Consider the following 19665-nt stretch of genomic DNA (forward strand, 5'->3'; position numbering starts at 1 on the left):
GGCGACAAAACTACTTTGTAAGGTCCAGTAAAAGCAGTTGGACAGCACTATGTCAGAACATCAACACACACATTATGTCAGTTAAGATGGCAATGCACTTTTTTGCTTCGACTTTTCATTCTGAAGGAAATGCTGATTGCACAATGTAAGGACACCATCGTCATCATCATCAATGCCATTCCTCAGCCACCAGGCTGGACTTTTCCTGGAAATTAGAAAGCTGAATAACAGCGCAAAGGACGCACCTCTGCCGTTACGGAACCAAACCTGGAGGATGTATTGTTTTTTTTCACCCGGTCTCTGTTGATCCCAGGTAACAGCGGCAAACCTGTGATAACTGTGGAAGCTCCACACTGCAAAAGAAAACGAACACCACTGATGGAGGAAGCAAAGAAGACAAGGAGGGAGAGTGATAGAAACCGAGGTCGAACGAGAGCGAACAGAAGGGCATTCACTCAGTGGAGAGCCCTCCAGTGTTGTGTTAAATTCTGTCCCCTCGCTGATGTGTGTTCCCCCTGACCGCCGCACAAAGCTGGCATCTTTCTAGGTCAGTAAGTAACAAAACCTGCCTACTTATTAATGCAACCAAGTGTTTCTCTCTGCCTTGTCAGAGCACTGAGATCAGGGTTTCTAGGTCAAAATGCGATTGTTTTTTGTTTTGGAGAGTAGCCAAACTGCTAGCTATATTCGGCCCAAAGGGAAAATACTAGGAGAGGGGAAAGTTGAAAAGTTGCCTGTTTCGCTTAAAGGGGTATTACGGTGTAAGTTTAATCCATGGCATATCATCGTGACCCTGAGTAAGACCCCCCCCTCGAGAGATCAAGTTTGCAGACCGCTAGCTTACGTAGTTTTAGCAACCTCAGAAATGACCACACCATGACAATACATTGCAGTACATGCCTCCAGCAAGAAACTGCAATCAAAAAGCCACAAATACCGCTCAAAACAGCACCAAACTTCAGCAACAGTACAAATAGGATCGCAGCACATAGTTTGAGGCATCAAACAGCAGCTAGCTTAGCCGGATTTCTATTGAAAAGTGAACACAGCTCACCACTCTCCTGTGACAGCTTCCTGTTGTGGGGAAGTCCCTGCGAGTCGATTAGAAATTCTCAATTCCATTCTTTTCCCTGTCCGCTGTCAATAATAACTGTTATAAGCTGGTAGGCAAGACAAATATTAAATTTGATTGCATTTCCATGGAGTAATGATTTTACATTTTCATCCTTGAGCTGCAGAACTCTACTGCACTTGGTAATCGACTCACAGGGGCTTCCCCATAACAGGAAGCTGCTGCAGGAGAATGATGAGTTGTGTTCACTTTACAATAGCAATCCGGCTAAGCCAGCGGAGGTTTGAAGCCCCAAACTATGTGCTGGGACTCTATTTGTACTGTTGCTGAAGTTTGGCGCTGTTCTGAACATAGTTTGTGACTTTTCGATGGCAGTTTCTTGCTGGAGGCATTACTGCGATGTATTATTATCATGCAGGCATTTCTGAGGTTGCTAAAACTACGCAGGCTAGCGGTCTGCAAACTTGATCTCTCAAGGGAGGGTCTTACTCTGTGTCATGGGGTGTTAGCCCATGGATTAAACTTATGCCGGAATATCCCTTTAACTTTTGGACGCAGGTTAAAATAAGTTAAGGGTGAAAGAACACATCCATTAACCCCAACCTCCATTATACCTTCACTCTTTACACCACATCACCTGACATTTTTGTGCATAGTTTTGGATGCATCGTTTATTTCCACAAAACACACTGGGAGCGATTGGTGCGTCGCCAGCTTGCAAATGTGGACTTTGCCTTACAGCAGTCTGATATTTGGTTTATTTGTACAAACACTGAAGCAACTAGGCCGACAATTCATTGTATTTCCCTCTTCCGTCAAAACAACACGGATGGGAAATTGTGATAAAACCTTGCGTTGCGGTAGTAATTCACAAACAAGCAGCTTGAAACCTCAGCAGCTCCTTGCGATTTCGCTTGAAGGCTGGCTTGAAATCAGCTATTTCAGCCCCCTGAGCTCCGCTATCACTGATGAAAAAAAAAAAAAAAAAAAAAACAGGTTCAGGAAAATCAACTTGACATTTTCCCTCCTACAGCATGTGGAACACGTTTCTTAGCCACTATTATGTGTTATCATCGCCCTGACTCTCTCCTGTTGGGCTTCCTGGAAATTGTTGACGCTGTTGAGCCTCACAGCTTGACTCAATCAATTAGCGCGACTATACCTGCAGTATTTTTGTTATAACAGCTTTTTATATGTCAGCATTTGCAGTAGGCCTCTTTCAAAACGGGAAAAAAAAAAAAAAAAATCCCTGAAGCAGACAATCTCTAATGTCTGTCTGTCACTCCTCACTAAAACTTGACTGGTTGATGCGTTGACAGCAAACCGTCCTCCCGGCACCGGCTTCAAACTGAAGTGTAATCAGTCAAAGGAGGAAGAAGATCTCAGCCAGACAAGCTCTCCTGACAGTCCTCGCGTCACAGGCTTGAACAGACAGGCAGCAGGTGTCAGGTATGTGACTGTTCCAACTTTTCTTTTTTTTTTTTTTGTCCTCAGGAGATCACACAGGAGGCAGACGGCAGAGTTGTTACTTTGCAGTGAAAGTGTTGAGCCCTAAATTTCCTCTTCTTTTGACTCCATCAGACACTCACACGTTATTGAACCAACGCAGTCTCACGGTCTCAGTGTTTTTTAGAAATACACATGAGGTCAAGCAAAACCTGTCTCTGCCTCCTGAGCTGCTGTCAGCCATCTCAACATATAGCTCATGTCTCCATGTATCTGTGGGCAACAGATTATTTGCGGGCTTCACATATGGGGTCCATTCTTGTCCAACTGACTGTCTGCCATGGCTGAAAAGTGATGGCAAAGCGGTACTGTCGTTCCTTGGATTGCCATTTGAGGCTGGCTGCCAAAAACGAGTCAAGCCCTCATGTTAAAATGCCTTATAACATTTCAAAAGAGATTAACATGTTCACACTCAAAATACGGCCTATAAACGTGTTATCAGCTTTTCAGTCACAGAACTTACTGTCCGTGTTTGCATCGATGTCTTTTGGAGAATTGTTCATGCAAAATTCATTTAAATCTAGTAACAGATCGCAAGGGAGCAGCAGGAGTCGAGGTTTTTTTTTATGAAGCGACCCTGCCAGCTACTGGAGCTGGTGCTAGCTCTGGAGGAGACAACTGTGGGCTGAGCCCAGAGCCTCTACAGGAATAAACACCTGGAAGCTGAGGAGAGCACAGAGTTGATGTTTTAAACTTTTGCGGCAGCACGACGGCACAGTGGCTGCAGCTCCACAGCACAGAGTTTACATGTTCTGCCCGAGTCCACGTGTGACCGGCTTCCTCCCATAATCCAAAGTGACACTCAGTATCACGGGCGTATGATTGGCGAACAGAACCAGTGTGAACAGACACCAAGGGCGTGTCTATCGGACAGTCTGATAACTGCACGGGTCCCTCGCTCAAGTTTCCACATAGCAACTTTACATGACCAAACAAAATTAAAGTAGTTACTGTAACTGTTTTTGGCAGCTTATATGAGGAAAAAAATACCACCGATATACGTGGAGAAGCGTCCGTCCCCCAGTCTGTCCTACCGACTCTTCGTCACATTTCTGCCCGAAAACAGTGACTGTCACAGGCACGAAAAACTTTAACTCACTGAGTGTTTGTGATGACAATAAATCACCGCGACGGTCAGCCTGACCCTAACCCGCTAGTGAGGGAGTCAGACAGCTTCCAGTTTACTGATGCCGATTAAATTGTGTAATTTAGCACAAAAAAACGTAACTTTGTCACTTTCCAGGATGTTTGGTGGGCCAGGATCTCTAATCACTACACATAATAACAGTATCCATATGATTAAAAACTGTCGGCGGGTTTAGATTGACAGGGGGGAACACCTGGGGGAACACCGTGAAAACACACCTACGTCATCATCGTGACGTGAATTACACAGGGGTTGGTCTTCAAGGCGGAGATGCTTCGTTCTGTGTGAATCACCATCGCCGGAGAACTGGCGAATGGCCGCTGCGGAGATAATGTATGTCGCTCACTTGTATTTGCACAACAAATGCAAAAAGCTACGACTGTTAAAAATGCGATGGAGGATGGAAGCGGGGCGATGTCCAACCATATTCGTGTGACTGCATTCGCACAGACTTCAGTACATAGATAGATAGAGATAGAGAGGGCTCTGTCGCGAAGCACAGGGCTGTCCAAGCAAACAATCCAACAAGAGGCCTTGTTGGCGAATCAAGCGCACATTTAAATACTGTGAAAGATGCATTAATACATTTTCTTGCGATTGGCGACATGTGAAGAACTGTGTGTCATTTGTTTTTCGGATTTTGTCAGCGTGAAACTGTCACAAGTAACTCAAGGTTAACCATGAATGTGACGGAGAAATATTTAGCCCACCTCTGAAACATGGAGAAGCAGAAATTCAAAACAGGCAATCCAGCATCTATACACTCTTAATACAGTGACTCAGTGCGGCAGTGCAGGAAGCAGTGTCTCTATCAAGCTCTCTTTGTCGCAATTCATAGATTGTCGGATGCTGGACCCAAAAGCGGAGACCAAGGCAGGGATATGGTTAAAGGAATTTCATTTAGGTGCTCATGCGGATGGGCGCTGGAGGAAGGCTTTTGCTCAGGCCGGTGGATCGGCAGGCGGAGCAGCTGGGGGCTCACGATTATAACGGTAGGCTGAGGCTTAGGTGGAGACTCACTCTTTTTTCATTCTTCGCGCAGCCATTCCTGTCGCTTTTCACGTGCGACGCTTTGAATGCCTGTCTGGACATGTGTGCCGCTCCCTATAGTCAGAAAATGATTGCGCCTCGCCCCTCTCTGTGACAGCATGCTCTACACCCCTTGATAGCGCTCGACTGAAAAGGGACAACACGTCCTGCAAACTGCAACGCTGTTAAGTCCCTCTGTACCAGCCTGAACCAAAATGCTTTTCTTACTGGCAGGTGACCAGGAAATACAGATAATCTGATATTACTTCGTTTGTGCAGAAATACACACACACGATAACGCTGTATACACCGACCATCCATACAAAGACTAACAGGCGAAGTGAGTAACACTGATCGTCTCGTTCATGTACATCTCATTCATGTACATCTCGTTCATGTACAAGTGAAGGAGATGCACCTCAAGTGCTTCCTCTGTTTTTTCTTTTCTTGATCAGATTTATTTTTCAAAGACCACATTATGAACCCATTAGGAACAGGTGCTCCGTACCAGATTTAGCTGCTCTCGGTCGGCAGTTGCTGACGGCAAAACAAATCAGAGTTTCTGCCTGTGGACGTATTCAGCTGTTCCATTTCTGATCGCAATGGCCGTGAATGAATGGGGAGACACAAACTGTGCGTATTTATTCGCCATTGATAGAATCTTCACGGAGACGGAGGAACAAATTAAGGCTTGTGCTGGTGGACATGGGCAGCAAGGAATGATAATAATGGGAACAGTATTGCCTTACACACACACAGTATGGCCACATTGATGGTTATGTTAGTAGGTCACAAGTCGGTCGTTTCAATATGAGCTCATAGGCATAGGTGAACACAATATAGCATTAAAAAAAAATGTCTCAAATCAGTCCTGTAGCCTAACCCTTCTCTGCTGCATATCTGCACAATCAGTTTATTCGAGTCCTTTTTTCCTCCTTTCTTTTTTGCCCCAAAAACGAATCAGTGTAAGACATGTTGTTCAGGTGAGAATGTCTCCATCCCGTATTCTTCCATCATTAATCCTGTTTTAAAACTAGGAACTTTTCTATTTTTTTCTTTTTTTTTGTAATTTGCATGTCAGCGCTCTATTTAACAACAAACCCTAATGATGAAATCATAACGAGTGGCTCACGTCGTCAACTGCTGTGATAACCTGCACTTTGCGAAACACACACACACACACACACACGACGCGCCCGGACACACACATACAAGCACTCACGCGTTTCCCTTCAAGAAAATCTGCGTGATCCAGTTTATCCGTTGTCACTGCACTATTCACTTGCCACGTGCTGTGTTCAGAAACGCAGGACTCTTGTTTGTTTTTTTTTTTACATTTCTACTTATCATTCCATCCAGAAATTCACAGTGTGCAGATTCACGACAGTTTGCAATGTGAACTTCTATTCGATTTCATGCGCTGCCCATTTTTGGTTAAATCCACAGCTGTGATCGTGAAAGCTGCGAGGGAGAGACACATGCAGTAATATGAGGGTTAGCTGAGTGTAAAGTTTATGCTCATCTGCTTCTTTAATGCAGAAAACAATCAGCAATGCAGGCTGGATCTTCTACGCATGCAAATCAGTTTAGATCAGAGTGGTTCACTTTTACTTCCTTTGTCTTTCTGCACCCAGAGTTGAGGGTGCTCATACTCTTACTCTGAGACTCAGATTAATTCGGTGTAACAAATCAGTATATGAGTGATACTAGATATGTCTTAATGAACTGCCTGCGTGGGAGAAATGCGAGCTGAGTCCGTTAACTTAGATAACTGAGTGGCTGCCAATTAGCAGTGACTTTATAACTATTTGTCAGTTTATCAGAAACACGTCACGTTGAAACTTTTGTCGGTGATGCACTGAATGTTAATGTTTCGACAGCTCAAGTGTGAAGTGCATCCTTACCCACCGCCGCTAAGACTGTGTTGCGCCAGCCAGAATTAGCATTCCAGTTCATACGTGAGCTCAAAGGAATTATGGATGCACCTTATCAATCCAGTTATTTTGGACTTTGCAGGAAGCAAAAATAATATAAGCTTGGTGGCAAACACATGTCTATGGCACTTACATGATTTGCTCAGCGAGGTAATCATCTTTATGTTTATTTTAAGCGTAGATGCAACGAGCAGAAGAAAAAAAGCTAACATGAGGCTATAAATAAACTAATGCTCATCATGGTCACCACCGCTAAGCATCTTCCTACATTAAACTATACACACCTCATAAATCAATCAATCCATCTACAAGTTGTAAGTTGGAGTTTGAATTGTCTGCTACTGAAGTCCACCTATAAAGAGGGACTATCGAGTAGATGAGTCAGTGATTTTTAACGTCTCCGACAGCTTACGAAGTCTTATTCAGTGTTCAGGCATGCTCCACTTTATACTCAGATAAGATGTCTGTACTGATGTATTGTAAATGTCAAAGCAAACCTGTTACCGAGTTTGAGGAGTTAATCCCGTTGCACTGTTAAAACAACTTGATAATAACAAAAGGGTGGGTTTTCATGGCACCTTTTATCCAAAGCACCTTACAATCTGCCCTCTCATCTAACCCATCATACGCACTCACACTGACGGGAGCATGCTGCCCTGCATGGAGCAGGCAGGGACTGACTGACGCGAACACTTGTGTGACATGTTGAGCTCAGGATTGAACCGTCAAGCCTGTATTTTCACGAACCACTCTACCTTCATAATCACAGCCGCCCTCGAAAGCAAGCACGAATATCCCAAATGGTCCTTGTAGAGCCACGGAACACACACACACACACACACACGTTGAACTCAGAATTTGTATCTCATGCATATTCAACAAGCAGTCGTCTGAGTGGGTGTCAAATTCGTATTTGTTCTCAACTTCTCACATCCATCCAAGAGAGAGCCGCTTGAATTGAAATGATAGCCCAATTATACAGTGCAGGAACACGTTTCCACATTTGACTCACTCAGACCTTCAGCAGCAGAACCTGCGGCATCAACGGCAGCATTCACTTTAGGTGAAAGGCAGCCAGCCGGTCGGTATTGAGGCATTTGGGTGTAAATAAATTTTGCAGGAATCTGTTGAATAATCGGAGACTGTTAATGATCGTCACGCTGCCTTGGCCAGTGGTAACGTTTCATGGTACGCCACTCTGTCTTCCTTTTTTCCAGGTGGCATGTGAACATCTGTTACACGGTTCCCTCGACACAAAACTCCCAACAGATAAGGCGGAGGAAAGTGAATGACTGACTTAATTTACAAATTGCCCACCGTGCCTGACGGGCGAAACTGCTGAGGTATTCCTCGTTGGTTTCTCAGATTGATCTAAAAAAGGGTCGCTCTCTCTTCCTTTCTTTGTCTGAGACTCGCTGAGCCTCACGCTGGTCTCTGGGATACAATTCTATCTTTAAAATGGCATTAATTGGATCATCTTCATTGGGTCATCGCGATATGGATTGACTCTGAAGTAGGAGCGAACTCCAACAGTAAAAAAAAAAAAAAAAAGAATACAAAATCTGACATCCAGCACCTTAAAATCTCATCAGTTAATTCATCATTTATAGTCATTATTGTCTCCCCAGAGTCCTGACTGGTTACCTCAAGTGCATGTAAGTCTCTGTCTTGTCCAGCGCTAGAAGTGTTTGCTGGTATTCCCCTCATTCACATGCTGGTTGGGGACCTGTACTTTATAATAACCTCCTGCGCCCGTGTGGTAATCTGCAGCATGTGGAGAAAATAGGACAGATGCCGATCTGCCGCTGCGGATTGCAGGCTGACCCGGGAGCGAGTGGAAGTGGGCAGTGCTCTGTGGTGCTTTTGCTTCCTGCGGCTCCCTGGCGTGATGTGAAGAGGCAGAGAAATAAAAAGAATAAATAAAAAAAGTAATACCAGTTGGTTGCGAAGACAAAATTCACAGTGCACCGACGAATACAATGTAAATGTAAATTCAAGCACCAGTCTTAAAACCTCATTTTTGGGAGTGTTAAAATCTGTTTGTTTTTTTTTGTTTTTTTACAGTTATTGGATGAATTACATTAAACATTGGTACAAATATTGATGGTGTCCAGAAAGGTTTTAACAACTGTGTAGACCCTCTAATACATTGGTTTGTAATACCTTGGTGCCTGTTCTGTGGTTCAGCGATAAGCACTGTTGCCTCATGGCGAGGAGGTCCTGGGTTCGATTTCTAGCCGGCGAAGGGCTTTTCTGTGTAGTGTTAACATGTTTCGCCCAGTACTTTTTAGGGTTCCTTGCTCTGGATTCCCCCATCACCAAAAGATGTATATTGGGTTTATTCCATTGGCAGTGCAACGGCTCGGCGCTGTACAGCGGCTGCCCAGTTGCTCCTCAGGGATGGATTACATGAAGACCTGTCTGCAAGTTTAAATGCATTAACCTCAGGAGGATTGTGAATGATTACTCTGATTCTCCTTATTCTTATGAAACCTGCGCAAGCAATGTTAGCAATGTTAGTCATTGTCTCAAAGCAGCGCCGTGCCCTGTAAGTACAGTCGCACAGAGCTGTTGGACTCGCTGCGCAGTCTTGTTCAGAGAGAGACGGTTCCAGGTTTGAATACAAATTTCAAATCTAACCTACTTTTCAGATACATTTTTCAAAGCGTGACACCGTAGGAGGGAAATCTTTTCTCCTCTCGTGTAGCAGCCTCTATAAATGTCAGCTCACTGCTGCTGGATGGAGAGCGACAGGTTTAATTTGTTAGTCTGATGGGAACGGAGCCCATGTGACATTCACTCAGCGCTGTGTACATATTCCTGTATATATATATATATATACATATATAGAAGCAGTGCATACCATGTCAGTTCGCGCTCCCAGCTGACATTTAAACTAACCCCCATGTTTGATCAGTGTAATGGGGACGCGCTCTGACTTTACATGGTAATTATAAGACAATATAAGGCCTCCCTCCACCCAGTGATTCAGGACTTTTATGAGTTTCAAATGAGAAAGCGCTCCGAGTATGCATCTCACTGAGATTGATCGCCTCATAAATGCGAACTACAGAGTGCATTTTTGGCAGCCTGAAATGATATGAGAGATGATCATGAATTATGCCTTGTGAGGGTGTTAAAAAAAAAAGAAAAAAAAAAAAAGAAGTGGGTCTGTGTGCAAATGGAAACTGAGAGACAGCTATTGCAGTCCACCGCTCTCTCTCTCTCTCTCTCTCTCTCTCTCTCTATCTGGCGTTACCATTCCGCAACATCATTCCCTCCCACTCCGGTCCACTCTGATTCATTTTGCCATTAATTCATTCTGTTATAATTTACATAACGCTTGCACTAGCCTGTGACGTCTCTACATCATTTAACAAACGGGCGGCTCATTAAAGATGGCGCAGCTATCCGGCGATTGCCGATCTGATCACGATTGCGTTTCCTGTTTATCGTGGAGTGCGGTTTGCATCGAAAAGAAGTGGCTCAGCGACAGTCTGGCACGCGTCAGCTCGGAACAGGCCTCGATCAGGACCAACTGCCATCTCACTTAATGCACGGTCGCGCTCTTTTACAGTACTACAAGACCATACAAGACCGTCCATCGACATGTTATCAGGGCTTCTGTTGGTATGTTAATTAAATGTCCACAGCCGACACACCGGGGTTTAATAGCCCAGGAGCCTAATCCCAAGACCTGCTGCCTCCATTCAATAAACAATCAACAAAGCCCATCAGCGCGCTTATACCATCCAATCATCCAAACGTTGCCGCGCAGATCCTCAAATTGCTTTCTTAGAACTCTTGAGAGAAATTTACATTTTTATTAAATTTCCATCTTCACTTTTTTTCTTTTTTTGCCTCTGCACCTGTGATCGGCTTTCTGCCCTCCTGTCGCTCTTTGCCCCCGCAGCATTATGTGGTTAAGTGCTGGAGCCTTTGTACTGAGAGATAAACGTCACGCGGTGTTCATTGTGTGGAGCGTCCATAGGCTTAAGTGTTCGTATATTGCATAAACACGGATCTTTTTTTTTTATGTTGTTCAACCTAACACTCACCCCTGGACACACACCCCTGTGCATTCACATTTGCACAATAGGAGAGCATTGTGTATGGTCCCCGCGTGCTGATGTGTAATTTAATATGAATCTGCGAGGACTGCTTTGACTTTCATTCCCCAAAGCATGATGAAACTGAATCAATTAATCGTAAGAAGAAAGGTGAGAATAAGAGACACTTCCTTGACTGACACGGCACTGCGCTCGGGTAAAATTGGATCTGCAGGAAGTACATGTGACCCCAGGGGGCAGCTCCTCGTCCAAAACAGGGGGAGAGGGAAGCACGGGGAGCTGTAATGGCCCCGCCAAGGCTTCAGCCGCAGGAGGAGTTTGATGCATTAATTGGGTTGAGAAGCTAATACCTGCGCCGTGGCCCCGTCTCTCCTGCTGTAAAAGTGTGACTGCTGTTGGTAAGAAGTCGATCGCCAACTGAGCAAGCCGGGGAGCTTTTTCTCTTCCCTTTGAGGCTCGTCTGGACAGGTGCAATGATCCGAGATGAATTATTAAGTTTCTCTTGTGTGCTGACGCGTCGTTCGTTAATTAGGGCAGCCTCATTGAGATCAATATCGCTTCTCTCTTCTTAAGTATCTCTTTTACTTCTTCACACACACTCACACACACACACGCACGCACACACCAGGGGTCTCACAGTCAAACCCAAGCTGTACTTTGATGATGCCGTGAATTGAAAACACAACATTACTCACCATCAGTTTGCATCCAGCATGAATGAAACATGTCTCTAGGGACCCAGTGAACATTTCTGAGAATCACCATGAGAAAAACAATGCATCGCAGTCGCACAGTTGCAGGTCCACGCACCGGTCAAGCTGCCCTTTCTGAGCTGCACTGAAAGACGGATGGAACATTTTTAGCAGAATATTACGATGATGTCCTGGGGCATTTAACCTCGGACTTTTTGTATATCAAATGGCATGAGTTCATCATTTCATCCTGTTAGATATTTGTATGTCAAATTTTATTCAGCATATAAATTCTTGAGTTATGGCCAAAAATGTGGTTTGTGAGGTCACTTTGAACTGGACCTCTGACCTTCGGCCATCAAATCAATCAGTTCATCCTTAAGTCACAGTTGACATTTGTACCAAACTTGAAAAAGAATCCCTTCATGCGCTCTTGTGATATGGGGTTAACGATAATGGGACGGCATGAGTACAGACGTTTGGATGTAAAAAAGAACAAACGTACAGAGGGAGATACAAATAGACAGGCAGATGGAGAGACGTATGGTTGTGCAAACCCGAGAACATAATGCCTCAGGCCACGGCTGTCGCAGACGTGGCGACACAGCAAATTGTTTTAGGAACACTTGGAGGTTTAATTGAATGAAATGAATCAAGAAGACAATGTATGATATAACCCTAAATCATTAAATGGGTTAAATTAAACAAAAAGATGGACACTGAAATATTCAGTTGAAAAACAGAAATGATATATGTACTAAGTAAACAAGGGGCCTGGTCATGATCCCTGTGGGACAACCTTACCATTCACACCACTGGCTCCAACAGTCTGAACTCTGTCAGAGACTGGTGGTTTGAACCAGATATAAACAGAATCACCAAAACCAATGGATGGACAGACTGAGATGGATGGCTGGATGGATGAATGGCTGTGCCATATTGACAACTCTCTAACTTTGCAACAAACAACGGCTTGCTGCAAGGTCGCCAAATTTAGTATTTTCAAAGTTCCGTGTGCTACAGTCCGTCCTACTTCAAAATGATGCGCATAGCATAGCATAGCTGTCCCCCATAAGCCAAGCACGCAAACACGCACACACACACACACACACACTTCCATTATTGGAGCAGATTCCCTTGAAAAAAAGAGCTGTCCCTGTCGTCTGGGAGCGGACAAATCTTTAATTCATTCCACAATACAGTTATGAAACCTGGCCTTGAATTATTTAAAAGCAGGTTGAGGTATGTAGGTTGTGTCATTGGAATAGTGTTCACACTCTATAGTAGTTACCTCCCTTATGAATAGCGTATAAATTGTGTATGCACTGTTTATTCTAAAGACTGTTTGTGCCGCACAACACTGCAGCCCGTCACTCTCACCAACAATCAGTGCTACCAGTCTGCAGTGTACACAGCAGAGAGACAAGTGAAAAGGGGGACTGTGACAGGCAGTGTCTTTTAGAAAAGAGACAGTGCTCTCTTTCTGTCTGTGTGAAAAGTGACACAGGCAGTGCAGGTCAAAATACTGCCAATATGCATCCAGGCCCAAATGCCTTGATAAAGTTCTCACATGTGCACTTTTTGATTATCAGCGTGTCAGTGTTATAGGAGCTGTGCTACCTTCACAATTAAACTTAATATTGCCAGCAAAACAACATATCGGTATACAACACCTAACATTAGATTCGCAATATGGAAGATTTGATTACTTCAGTCATTAAAATCAAATATTTACCTCTTTGAGTTGTGCATGTATTGGTGCAGACTGGGTTAGGGTTAGGGTTAGCATGCTAGCTTTACATCTCTTCAACACAATACTTCAACGTCATAACATCGAACCTGTTATTTCCTCAATTTCTCATTATAACTTTTGAATGTTTTCAACAAAAAATCTTACAAACTGCTGCTTTAAGATCCTTGAACCTGGTCCCCTTTAACCACATTAACAACATATATCACTGTGAGGAACATGTGAAAAGAAATGTTGGTGGAAAAAGGGGAGAGTTTTGGAATGTAGTACTGATCAGCTTAGCCTTTCAGCAGTACATAACTATCGGTATGCATATCTGTTTTTACAATAGAGATTTGCCCTAAAGCATATTGAGACTCGAGGGTTTTAAAGTGCATTTTGTGCCGCGTTGAAAACGTTATGAAAATGAGCTATCTGTGAATGTTCTGGGGCGGCTGTGTCTCAGCAGGGTTGTCCACTCGTTGCGGGGGTTTGCAGTTTCATCCCTGTCTCCTCCTGTCCACATCCGCTGACACCGCTCCAATTATGTTTCTTAATTCGGCAGACCAGGTTTTTGGGGAGCTACTGATCCCGGCTCATAACACATGATAATAATAGCCTGAGCTGAGCTGATATCCAGCCCAACTCCACACAAAAATGTATTTAAGGGAGTTCTAAAAATGGAAAAACCACATCAGAGAGGCACTTGGTGAGATATGCTGAATAATTTATCCCGCTGACTGAAGGGTTAAATCTGATTCATCACTGCCCCATATGTCCCTTGAGACGTGGCTGATCCGCAGAGCTGGACCTTTAGGTGGCATGTGATAGGACGTTCTTAGATCCAACGTGTCCCTACAGAAAGCAGGTGTCCATCTTATTTCATTTTTCATCGGTAAAAAGTGATGTGGCATAGAGTGTGTGCCTGAGAGTCCAGGTTAGACAGGCTCACTTAGGATATTATTGCACCGGGGGCTGAATTTTGCATATATGTTTTAGTTTGTGTAAGATTGGACAGGTTATGGAGTAGGGAAAGAGCAGTAAATAGTATTAATATTTACTGTAACAGATCAAATTAATGATGCATGAATAGAACAATACTATTTGCCCCGCTCCTGACAACAAAATGAACTGGTGATAACCACTCTTTGTGTATTGTTACAGCAGTCCGGTGACATCAGTGAAGTGAGATGTCTGCACAGAATACGAAGGATACTGGAAGACAACACACAGCCCAGCCACAGTCTGTTCACCCTGCTGCCCTCCGGCAAAACATTACACAATTATCTGCCGCCGTACCAACAGGCAACAGATTGTTATGAAGCATAAAGGGACTAAACTCATTCTTGTTTTGTGCTGTAAAATGACAGATAAATAAACTTTTACCCTTACCTTTATTTTAGCATCGCTTTTGGTCATGTCCTAATGATGTTCTAATGAGAAATTAAGGATATACAGGGTTCCCTGAATAGTTGCCTGTTTTATTTGCTGGTTATTATGCTTTTGTGAACTTTTGCACCACCTGAGCGTTGAGCATTGACCCCTATTGGGCATGGGTCACGGTTTGAATTGAGTGAAACCCGTACAGATTCTTGCTGTGACTAGGATCTAGCCGTGTTTTGTACTGAACCGTTGAAGTTCTAATGAAATGCGTCTGCACTCATATAGAGAGTATATATTGAATAAATCCAAAATAAATCTTCACTGCAAATACGTGCTCATTTTCAAGAAGTCCAGTGTGATGCATTCATATTTGAGGCTAAAAGGAGACTTTTAGATGGACGAAAACATAATTGCTGGACTGGGACTGAAGAGGTTTTAACGAAACATCATTTTTTGCGAACTGAAACCTGAAACCTATTGATGAGCAACAAATATCATACATCGAAATGACCTATGAAGCATACAGTAGATCACTTTTATTTGTTATCGGTGGTGCAGACTAATGAACAAACAGTTAGTTGCAGTATAAAGCACCTGGTGTAATTTTATCCCCTGCCACTGGCTCGCTGTCAGAGCAGGATTTATAAAGTGACGTGAATATTCCACCATGTTTTTCTACCGCAGAATGACAAATACCGCGTCTGCGAGGGCTTGACAGAGCAGTTGATCAACCCCAGTGGGTCCGTTGTTTGTTTCAGCAGGCTCAGCCGAGAAGATTTCAGAGTCTGAATGTGTGCCGCCGAAATCGCAGGACCTCTCGGCCGTGAAGGACATGAAGCGTCACTGTCAAGCCAAAAGAAGAAGGATGGATTCTGCAAAGTAACTTTTTTTTTTTTTTTTTTTTGCCTTCTGACAAGTCATCTGTGCGGGATTTCAGCCCTGATTCGCTCAAACACCGGGTTCCAGAAAGTGAGTCCTTCCTGGTGTTTAAACATAGGGGGCCAAACTCATTCTAAGGTATCACATAACTCAAAGGATATAAATCCAGTCAAACATCAGTGTGTAATATAGCCTGTGCAAACAAACACGTGACTTTGACTCCATCTGTTGGCGAAAAGCGTATGTGCACATAAATCACAGTTATGCAAATAGCGTAGAGGGGAAACCAAACAATAGTTAACCAACCAGTTTATGTGTATGATATGATCACAATATAACAATAATAATGAAAAAGATTATCCTTCTGTCTTTACTGGTAAATGGGTGGCATGGATTTAGAGCACATGTTAATAGACCCTGCATATCAGCACAGTTATGTGATTTTAGTATTGTTTTTTTTTTGTTTGTTTGAATTTTTTACTCCTTTCTTTTCCCCATCTCCGTTTTTTTTCCCTTCCTTGTACTCTCTTACAGGAAGGAGATGTCGATCCATTTTCGTCCGCAAAAACTCTGGTCAGCTGTTTTGCTAATATAACATCTCCATCAGGTTTAAAGTACATATTTTATACAGTGGGAGTCATGTTTCATGTATCAACAACATAACAGCACCAATTACATCATCATAGTCATCACCATAAAAGGGTAGAAGGAAAGAGTCTTAATAATAGGTACACAAAGATCAGATATTAAGATAGTCACACAGAAAACCAAAAGTGTAGCTAGTGAAATAAGATATGCTTATTTTACTGTAGGCACTTTGACCTGTCACTGTAGGGCAGGCACGGGTGTACACGCTCAAATGAATGAGCTGAATGCCATTTAGCTGCTTCAGTTTCAGGGTCCTGGACTGTGTTTAAAATACCTCACTTCACTATATGGTGAACTATTAACCCTCTCCTATTCTATTCAATACTCTGTAGTCTTTGTATGCTGTATAAAATATATGATATACTAATATACAGTAGTACGTTTTTTTTTTTTTTTTTTGCATTTTCCGTGCAAGAAATCAACATACTCTGCTGTCATAGGCCCACCAAGAGATGACACAAAATGTCGGTTCAACTTACAGCAAGTGAAATTTAAAACAGAATAGTTCAAGTTTCAGTTAAGTTACGGAACTCAATCCACTACAGTCCATACTAAGTTTTAAAGAATTTCATTTGTGAGAAGCTCTGCATGCCAACCATTGTCACTTTTCCTCTGAGGGCCCGGTACATACCCAAACCCTTCACAGAGTTACTGTTTAGTATGCCTATGATACATAGCTTCAATGTGAAATGTATGCACCAGTGCACAATGCAGTTTATTACATTTTATGGCTGTGAAGTGAGGCGACTCTACACTTGGTCCACTGGCAGAGCTGCATTTTAAAAGTGACCAATTTGCAATATGCCGCAAAATGACAAATACCCGTTCATGACTGTGAGGGCTCGACAGAGCAGTTGATCAACACCAGTGAGTCTGGGGTTTCAGCAGGTGCAGTTCACCTGTCAGTGACTGGTTCATGGGTGCCTAAAATCTCAATGTACTGCTCGCTGTAGAGTAAAATACTGGGTGTCAGCTATGCTGGGAGTCATGAATGGGCCACAGCGCTGGTACTGGGCATGCTAGCTCACTTACTGAGAAACTTCACTAAAACAGCACTCCTAATGTTATCAGTAAAAACAAACTTTCTACTGTAAATTAAACAACAAAACAGGAGCAATGACTTATCAACACAGCTTACAGAGGTAGTTGTGAAAAGTGGGAAAGATTGCCAATGTGCAGGGATATGAAAAACCCTGATACATGAGGAAATTTGCCTGAGTCAGTCACGTAGATGGGTTTTCATCAGCAAAAGTATAAAAAAAAAAAAAAAAGTTTTGGTTTGCTGGGTTGTTCAGTTACAAAAACGGGAATTGAGAATATTACTCCAGGATATTACCATATTTCCCAAAATGTTGAACTATGCTTTTCTATGTGTGGAGCTCCCAAAGGGTTTCACTACCCAAGGACCGCTGCATATTAACGACAGCCACTCTGACAGCTCTTCTGTATTTTTCTGTTGTGGCCACCACTGCCCGACAGAAGGTCGAATCTCCCGGGACCTGCCTGTTATGCACTGAACAGTTCTGTTTCCCCTTCCTTTCAGTTCAGGGTCAGGTTGTTTATCGCTTGCAGATCTGGTGGAGTTTTGTGTTTGTCCTCAGCACTGTTACCCACGCAACTTCATTAATCCTGCTTTATGAGACAGACCCCAGATGTTGCGATGGAGGACAGCCCACTTCACAGGCCTTACAAACACAAAGGAGACAGAGTTTGTCCTTTTCTCTGAGAGATTTAAGCCTTGAATCATAAGCTCTGAAGGTGACCTGATGTGACACTGTTCCAGTCGGAAATGAAAGCGGACAATGAAGTGAAGGAATTGAGAAATGAGACATCATCAACACAGTCATCTTTCTTTTGGTGGTGCACTTTTTTCTTTTTCTTTTTTTTTTTTTTAGCTCTAATCTGATTCGAATACTTGAATATCAATATCTATCAGTCTCGTTTCTGAAAGTGATGAATTCTGATTATGTTGACCTCCATCACTGTCATAAAGGAAAACACGACAACAGCGCCTCAAGATATTTATTAAAATACTAGAAGACATGGACAACTAAACATGTATACATATGTACATATCTACAGCTAGCGTGCTGAATGATGAACAAATTGTGAATGATTTATTAGACTATTGCCAGGAAGAAGTGTCCACCTCACTTGCAATTAAGTTTAACGATAACAACCTTTCGGTACTCACCCCTTCATCAGGTCCATATATATATATATATATATATATATATATATATATATATATAATATATATATATATATATATAATATATATATATATATACACTATATTACCAAAAGTATTCGCTCACCCATTCAAATGATCAGAATCAGGTGTTCTAATCACTTGGCCTGGCCCCAGGTGTATAAATTCAAGCACTCAGGCATGCAGACTGTGAAACAAGACATTTGTGAAAGAATGGGCCGCTCTCAGGAGCTCAGTGAATTCCAGCGTGGAACTGTCATAGGATGCCACTTGTGCAACAAATCCAGTCGTGAAATTTCCTCGCTCCTAAATATTCCACAGTCAACTGTCAGCTCTATTATAACAAAATGGAAGCGTTTGGGAACAACAGCAACTCAGCCACGAAGTGGTAGGCCACGTAAAGTGACGGAGAGGGGTCAGCGGATGCTGAAGCGCATAGTGCAAAGAGGTCGCCGACTTTCTGCACAGTCAATTGCTAGAGAGCTACAAACTTCATGTGACCTTCAGATTAGCCCAAGTACAGTACGCAGAGAGCTTCATGGAATGGGTTTCCATGGCCGAGCAGCTGCAGCCAAGCCACACATCACCAAGTGCAATGCAAGGCGTCGGATGCAATGGTGTAAAGCACGCCGTCACTGGCCTCTAGAGCAGTGGAGACGCGTTCTCTGGAGTGATGAATCACGCTTTTCCATCTGGCAATCTGATGGACGAGTCTGGGTTTGGAGGTTGCCAGGAGAACGGTACATTTCAGATTGCATTGTGCCAACTGTGAAATTTGGTGGAGGAGGAATTATGGTATGGGGTTGTTTTTCAGGAGCTGGGCTTGGCCCCTTAGTTCCAGTGAAAGGAACATTGAATGCTTCAGGATACCAAAACATTTTGGACAATTCCATGCTCCCAACCTTGTGGGAACAGTTTGGAGCGGGCCCCTTCCTCTTCCAACATGACTGTGCACCAGTGCACAAAGCAAGGTCCATAAAGACGTGGATGACAGAGTCTGGTGTGGATGAACTTGACTGGCCTGCACAGAGTCCTGACCTGAACCCGATAGAACACCTTTGGGATGAATTAGAGCGGAGACTGAGAGCCAGGCCTTCTCGACCAACATCAGTGTGTGACCTCACCAATGCGCTTTTGGAAGAATGGTCAAAAATTCCTATAAACACTCTCCTCAACCTTGTGGACAGTCTTCCCAGAAGAGTTGAAGCTGTAATAGCTGCAAAAGGTGGACCGACATCATATTGAATTCTATGAGTTAGGAATGGGATGGCACTTCAGTTCATAGAATGAGTAAAGGCAGGTGAGCGAATACTTTTGGTAATATAGTGTATATATATATATATATATACCTCACCAGAGATGAG

Source organism: Acanthopagrus latus, chromosome 13, assembly GCF_904848185.1.
Source record: "Acanthopagrus latus isolate v.2019 chromosome 13, fAcaLat1.1, whole genome shotgun sequence".
Lineage (NCBI taxonomy): Eukaryota > Metazoa > Chordata > Actinopteri > Spariformes > Sparidae > Acanthopagrus > Acanthopagrus latus.